General features: G+C 36.7%; 1 non-coding gene across 1 annotated transcript; it reads left to right on the forward strand.

Annotated features, from left to right (window-relative positions):
• The first annotated feature begins 814 nt into the window (after positions 1 to 814).
• On the forward strand, positions 815 to 999 carry LOC139936774 (small nucleolar RNA SNORA53). The gene has a single exon (XR_011786028.1). It is a non-coding gene; the product is annotated as a small nucleolar RNA SNORA53 (small nucleolar RNA).
• The last annotated feature ends 7,552 nt before the right edge of the window (positions 1,000 to 8,551 follow it).

The raw sequence follows: 8,551 nt of genomic DNA on the forward strand, positions 1-8,551 counted from the left end.
TTTATATTGGACAAGGGCCAAATCTCATCAAGCTTTTTAGCAGAAAATTGTTGAACCAGTTTCTTTGCTAAGCAATAGTTATGAGTTGAACCAGTGGCACCACCGGAACATCATGGAATGTTGGCTGGTAACCTGTATTTGCTTAGCCTTCTTTTCTTGTGCTTAGCAGGTTTCTGTGCTTCATAAAATTGGCAATGGCCATACCATTCCAAACCCATAGGCAAGAAAACTTGATTTGTTTTGTTTAGTTCTGTACATTGTTTGCTACCTCGGTTGTTTTGACTATTTGGTGTATATGATTTATTTCAAAACTTATATGCGAGTTTAAAGAATATTTCTAAACCTTTCTCCCATAGATTCTATTAAGGTCTGCCTCCACTCTGGTTGAGACAAATCTCATACACAATGATGAAGTTTGCTTGCTTTGAGAGACATGTAGAGTTCTTGTACAAAAATGTAGTCCCAAAGCCACGCTCCGACTGCACCAAATCAGAACAGCTTGTGGTCACCTTCTTAGTCGGTTACATTGGTAAGTGATTTTTTTTTCTTTGTTCGATATCCTGAAATTTTCATTAACACATGTTGTACTAGCTGTCAACTCTTAACTTATATAAAATTGTGCAGAGAACAGTCCTAATGCACACAGGGTTGGACAAATCAACCACAAGTTTGAGTCGCCTGCATGTTTTTATTTTCACTAGCTATTTGCTGTGTATTGCACAGAGTGCAAGATGGATTTTACTCTCAGTATTAGGTACTTTCTACAAAGTATGACAGGGTTGTGGACCTTGGTTTTTATTGCATGAATGTACCTCACACACTTCCTTAGATCCGCTCTTGGGATGGTATTACAGTTTAGTTATCATGTAATGGGTGACTTTCTGTAGAGCCATTCAGCAACACTATTAATGTTGTGTTCCATGGGAGTGCTTGAGTCATTGGTGTGTAAGAGTAGAATACCTCCGCTATGAGCAAAATAGTACATATTGTGATGACCTCTTTATGGCTCGACGTTCACCACCCATCTGCATCAACATGTTCTTTGTTGATGTTAGATTCAAGTGAAGGTGTCGAGGCATTTGGTCAACTTTGTACACATGGTGTCATGCTTGTGATGGGGACATTAGTTTTTTTCAATTTGTGTTTTACATTGACATTTAGTGGGAGGGAGTATTTATTCTGTCAGTTTGTTTCATGGTTTAATAAATAAAATGTAGCAAGGGGTTTCATAAGCCATTTTGAGATATGGTGGACACACTACTATAAGCACTGTATGGTTTGTGTAAATCTGTCTGTATACACCCAAACCACACAGTGCACTCCTATAGTGGCCACCATATCTCAAAAAGGTTTATTGCGGCACTGGGCCTTTTACTTTTCATTCATTTGAAAATCCTGACATGTATTGTCTCGGTTAGTATCCAGACTTGTATTAATAATCCAGATGTTCATAATTCAATTCATCCAGTCTCTGCTTGATCTCTTTTCTTGTCCTTATAGGTTTGTGGAAGGGTTTGGTTGGTACCTTTACTGCTGTACAATGGTTCATCTATGACTCGATTATAATAAGGTGTACTTCCGTCTGCCCCGCCCACCACCACCAGAGATGCCAGAGAGCCTCAAGCAGAAGTTGGCTGCCAAATAGGTCAATTTAGAAATCCACATAAACCCAGTTAGATAAAAATAAATCAAATTTATTACAGAAATATTTAACTAGGAAAAAAACACAAAGACAACAATTACCATTGTTGTTGATATTTTGTTTTGGTTTGTGGGTTTTTACAACTGAACTTCTCATGAACACATCATTTAAAATAAAAATTTAAGACTTGAAGACTGGTTATTTAAAAACAATATTTTGGTTTTCAGTTTATCCCACCCATGATGAAAACAAATTAACAATTGTGATCAATAAAGACACCTTTTCCATTCTCTGTTGTTAATTCAGACACACATTTGAAAAATGATTTGACATTGACCGTATAGACTGGACCCTAAGTCCCACAGGAACATTTTTTCATAGCGATCCTTTGAGTGAGAAAACAAAACCCAAATCCTTCCTTTATTTTTGTCAACTAAGTTGCCGTGCTGTCTTTATGAGATACTGTCAAGAGGGAAGGTGTGTTCTTCTGAACCTTTGAACTTATTTATTGATGTTATAACAGCTCAACATACCTTTTGTGTTGAATTCATTCTAACAACATTTTAAAGGTATGATTTTGAAACATTGGAAACACAGGTTGGGCACTCAGAAACCTTTTGCTCCACTAAACCAGAAACATCATATGTGCTTAAGGGTTAGGAGAAGTAGACAATGAAGTTACCAGAAAGGTCGATTAATGTCAATGATGAAAGCAATCAAATTTCTGCATAAGTGTTTTTCTTTCTTTCATTATTCTCTTTTAAATGTTCACAGGTATTTTTATTTTATGCATATCTCTCTTGGGGTACACTAAGTGAGAATACTGATCTTTGACAATAACCAAAGGTGTCCAACTAACTTTAATTATTAGCTCTTATGTAGAAATCAAAACTTGGAGTTGAACAATAAACAGATTTTCATTATCAATTTGCAGTCAGAGGGTGATCCATTAATCACAATATAAATAACATGAACATGAATTTAGTATAGCAGTGATGACAATTGGAAATTGTCTGTGAAATGAATGGATGTACAAAATAGTATTTTTTAAGAATGTTAATAGCAGTGTTGTCATTGATTGAGATTTTAATGTAATATTTATGATAGACATTAAATTGCACAATATGACTGTGTGAAGGTTCTAGCCATTCATTCAACATATATTTCATAAGAAGTGTGAATCAATGAACTGACATTATCATGTGTTTTGCAGCAGAGCAAAATAATAAACGAAACTTATGACATCGGTTATCAAAATAAGGTGTTTCTTGTCGGATTTGAGTTTGTATTAACATGGTTTTACTCCCAATGACCCTGTCCTGGCCTGTTGTAATTCAGTGCCTAAAGGCACTGGACGCTTGTAATTACTAAATTAAAAATTAACTGTCAATATAAAACTTACTTGGCTGTTGATAGTATAAATCATTGTGAGAGACGGCTCTTTCTAACGTAACAAGGTTTTTGAGAGCGGCAATTTCTCACTTGTATATTAAAAGAGGAATAATTAAGCAACAAAAGTTTCCCCATAACTGCCATATGTGAGGGAAGGCAATAAAAACTAATCTTAACAGCGGTTCGGAACTTTTCGTGTGCTCTCGGAACATTCCGGCACAGTTCGCGATGATCCCCCACGCAGCAGGTTTGGGGAGTTGTTACATAAGAGTGGACTAACCACTAGGACCTGGTTGTTTATATTTTCATGTTTAAAAGATGCAAGCCCTGCTTCAGACCTCAGCAGCAGGTTTGGGGAGTTGTGACATAAAAGTGGACTAACCACTGGGACCTGGTTGTTTATATTTTCATGTTTAAAAGATGCAAGCACTGCTTCAGACCTCTTTATCAGATACATTTGTAGCACCAGGTTTGGGGAGTTGTTACATAAGAGTGGACTAACCACTGGGACCTGGTTGTTTATATTTTCATGTTTAAAAGATGCAATTACTGCTTCAGACCTCTTTATCAGGTACATTTGTAGCAGCAGGTTTGGGGAGTTGTTACATAAGAGTGGACTAACCACTAGGACCTGGTTGTAACGCTCGGGTATTCTCCAATGGGCCGAACCGCTGTGGAGTTTAGTATTAAGTGCCTTCCATATGTGAGGGTGTGTTAATACGAAGTTTCCACTTTATATGGGGACTTAGGCCTACACAAAGTCCGCGCAGTGCTTTTTACAGTATTAAAGAATGTGTAAAAGTTTAAGTGCAAAAGATGTAAATGTAGTGAATGCAACTAAGCTGTATGTGTGTGTCTGTCCTTAAGTTGAGCATGTAGGTCCTAATTACAATGGATCCCACAAAAGGCAATCTCAATAGGAACAATAAATGATCTCAAGGAAGTTTTAAAGCCATTGGACCCTTTCTGTAAACAGTTTTGTCCAAGGCCCACACTTTGTGTTTCACAAATTCTATATCAAATAACAAACCTGTGAAAATTTGGGCTTAATCGGTCATCGGAGTCGGGAGAAAATAACAGGAAAACCCACCCTTGTATCCGCACCTTTCGTCGTGTCATGACATGTGTTTAAAATAAATCCGTAACGAGAATTGATGTTGTTTTACTGTTTTCTCGAAAAGTAAAGCATTTCATAGAATAATATTTCAAGAGAAGTATTTCACCACTACCTTCTGTAAACCCTGTCAGTTATTTGTAAATCTGTGAACTTTTTTTTTTCCTGTACCGAAAGGGTTCAATGGCTTTAAGGGAACAATAGGTGAACAATAGACAGGACCCTTAATATATTTGGAATCAATTTCATAAAGCCGTGTAGCAGAAAGTGCTGCTGAAGGCTTGGTCACAAAATACTAGATTTCACCCCCTCCCAAAAAAAGTTAAGCCCCTCCCCGACCGATAACTTGATTGGCACACACCTGGCAAGTGAGGGCGCTCGCGTGGTGAAAATAAAGTCAATTAAAGTTTGCTAATTTCTCAAGGTGAATCTGTTATTTTATTCGAACGAATACTGGAATTTAAGCCGTAACCTAAACATTTTTATTAGGTAATATTAACATTTTATAGCTATAAATGATTAGAAAGCAAACAAACAAAGGATAATGAATTACGAAATTGTTTGAAAATGAGCCGCAAATACCGAGGCTAAGTGCGAGTTACACGTTTTGCAGTAGGTCATTAAATTTACTGTTGAAATACAAAACCATAAATTTAACAATTTTTTTTCAAATTTCGGTTCACTTTTTTGAATAACTCGCCCCAAAGATTAGTTCCCCATTGAAACGCACTACGACAGCGGTAATTTTGATGTACAGAAAACAAACATCCCTCAGTAATTTGTAGAGTTGTTTGCGTACATATCTATACAATTAAAGACATCAGACACTATTGGTAATTTTCAAAGACTAGTCTTGACAGTTGGTGTATCTCAACAAATGCATAAAATAGTAAACCTGTGAAAATTCGAGCTCAATCTGTCTTAGAAGTTGCAAGATATTACTGAAAGAAAAACACCCTTGTCGCACCATGGTCACACGAAGTTGTGTGCTATCAGATGCTTGATTTCGAGACCTCAAATTCTAAATCTGGGGTCTCAAAATCAAATTCGTGGAAAATTACTTCTTTCTCGAAAACGACGTCACTTGGGAGCTGTTTCTCACAATGTTTTATCACATCAACCTCTCCCCGTTACTCGTAATCAAGAAAGGTTTATTGATAGTAATTATATTTTGAGTAATTACCATAAGTGCCACTCCCTTTAAATAACCAAATGAATAAAAGCGTAATAAAAAACATGGACTGTGCAATTTAGGGGATGTTCGCTTTTTTTCAGGGACCATTCAACTTCTAGTCTCAGCTCCCTGGAAAATAAAAAGTAAAAACCATTGAGTTTCATTTTGAAGTTGCCGTAAACCACTGATATTAACTTTGGCACGGTAAGGCCATCCTATAATACTTCAACTAATTCGGACATGGGCATACAATTTCAATCCGGGGTCCACCCAAAAACACAAAAGCCATTTACTATTGATATGCAGATTCGGTCTTGGAAACCAATCAGCAACCGGGCGCTGTGTACAGATTAGAAATCAGTGACAAAATGGCCGGAGTCCTTCAAGATTGAATGTCAACACTGCCCTGCGATGACCGTCTCCATTTGACTGCCACTTTTTAAGAGTTTTGCTTTAGATTTTTTAAATACCCATGTCAGGGAATTAGTAGCTGAAAACACTTTTTACTGAATGTTGTAAAATACAGCAGATCGAGAAACTTCATGAGGACATTCAAGGCAAGTCCGGAACTCTCGCACGGAAGCTCCGGACTTGCCGTGCAAGTTGCATGCAGTAACCACGGCGTTAAGGTAAACAATGGAGTCAGCCCGGACAAAATGTTTACTTTTTGCGACTTCGACACTTTTAAGAGTTCAAAGAGTCTTTTTCATACATTCTTTTGATCTTTCTGAACATTCAAGGATGTCATTTTACTTCTTAAGGGGTGGCAGTCAGAAATGGTTAGGACCTGGGCCCGTTGACAGTCTGATTGACAGTGACACACATTATGATTAATGACAGTTGCCATGGTTGCCGTTGCCGTTGCCGTTTTATCAAGACTGCAGTTTACAGCAGAATGAGGATATGATGACACCATTCTCCATTGTCTCACATCATAATGTATCCTTTATGAAAACTAATTTTAACATACCTGCTTACTATTGATGAAGTTTTTGAAGATGTATAATTAAACTGTTCTTTTTGTAATCTAAAACAATTATGTACCAAAAGTTTTGGATTTCATTCCTACCCAAGTAATATCATGTGGGTTTTATCACCGTGATGTTGATTATTGTGATATGTTTTTAGCCGTGGAATGTAACCATTTCATTTGTTTGTTGATGTATTATCTGTTATGGTCTCTACGATATAAATTATTTAAAACACACATACAACCAAGAAACATGAACTAGTACAGTGTTGATGCTTTAAAGGCCCTCTACTTGAACCTTTTCATAACAAGGAATGCATGTTGCCATTTAGAGCAGAAAAGACACCACCCAGTTACTCTATTTCGTCCCTGTAAAAACATTATTTAAATTCAGTTTATCATTAACAAATCATCAAATAAAATGTCCCAAACTAAGCTACAACCAAAATTATAAATAGCTACAGTTGTTTGGAGAATTGGAACAATGGAATAAATTTCCTTATGCAACAGTAGTGCACAATACAATTAAATGAAATACTGTTCACAAAAACTAATAGAAGAAAAATAAGCCATGAACAAAACAGGAACTTGGAGGAATTCATTTTTTTATGAAAATGTGTCATCTTCAATATTCAAACTTAGAGCACAAGGACGATATTGGTAATTGGTAATTTCCATGACTAGAACAATTTGAGACTTGGAGCACAATGATGATAATGGTAATTTATAATTTCAATGACTAGAACAACTTGTTTTTTTATAAGGCAAATAACTTGATTAAAGTTATTAATTTTAATGTTAATGTCGATCAAGCAACTCACAAGATCAAAACTAGTTGTTATACTAATTCTTAAAAACTCTTGTAGTTGTATAATGAGGCAAATAACTTAATTAAAGTTATTATCAAACAACTCATAAGATCAAAACTTTTTGGTTCAAGAAATATTAGTCAAAGGAAAGTTGTTGACCATTACCATATTTACACCATATAAGTCTTGTGCAAATCTATAAATACTTGTGGAAGTACACTGTAACATGAAGAAACAAAATTGTTGGGTAGGTTATCATAATGCTGAAAATACCACACCATGGTAAATCATTCTGGAGGTGTCTGGCTCTTCATGGGATTCGGTTTCAATTTGGAAACCCTGCCTAGTGGCTAACTAGTGTCTTAAAAATAATGAAAGTACAATAGTTTGCTCACCCTGGTTTGAATTTGTAAGCAGAATTAGACACCAGAATCATTCCTACTGCATGGTTTTCATTTAAAGCTTGGAGATGTTATACATGAACATAGTTTGCTGTGCACCCTGGATTAAAGCAGAATTGAACTTCAGAAATCCTGTTAGTGGAAGTACATAGCTTGCTGGTTGCAATTTTTAAGCAGAGTCATGAAACTTTGAAGAATACATGTATAATCAGTGGTATCGTCATTGTCTAGAGTGTTTCACTCCACTGCAGGAGGAAATCCTCTTCACCAAATCTCCATCTCACTCTATTCAGCGCTGTTGTTGCCAAGCAATGCCCCTGTGTGAACTTAGTTCATCTCTTCATCTTCTGTTTTGTCGCCCTCTATTTCTTGTCCACATTCTTGGAGTCCAGTTGGTTGTTTTACATGCCCACCTCTTGTCATGCCTCCTTGCTAGGTGGCCTGCCCATCTCCACTTTTTTGATTTGATCGTCTTGATAATATCCTGCACCCTTGATTTCTTTCTTAGCTCCTGGTTCGTCACTGTCAAGATATTTCTCAGTTTTACTGATTATAGCGTTGCCTAATACCCGGAAATGTGTGTCTTATTAATATTACACTATTCTTCTTACAACAACGAAAGAAAATAAAATTTTTGTGCTCCTTCGTTACGCTCATATGCATGAAAAACAGTTTTACCCTTATGAACAACCAAAATAAGCACACAGATACGCAGTCAAGTATATTCTACAAATTTATTGAAAAACATGGGAATAAGGCCAGGATTCGGCCGACTCTGAAATTTGACAAAAGAAAAACGCAGTAAGTGGGTTTTACCTCGAAAAATATTATTTTCACCAGAAGCAGCAGAATAATGCCTGTACGAAGCCCCATCTTGGGCTTGACGAAAGCTTGAAGACCTTTTTTGTAGCTTCCTTCCTTCCAAGTCTTTCAGGGCTGCTTCTTCAGCGATTAGGACTTTCTTTTGCGCCTCTACCGACTAATCTTTCTTGCCGCCGCTTTCCAAGTGCTGGACAGTTACCCAACCGGCTTTACTTGAGTCTGCGATC

Source organism: Asterias amurensis, chromosome 4, assembly GCF_032118995.1.
Source record: "Asterias amurensis chromosome 4, ASM3211899v1".
Classification (NCBI taxonomy): Eukaryota; Metazoa; Echinodermata; class Asteroidea; order Forcipulatida; family Asteriidae; genus Asterias; species Asterias amurensis.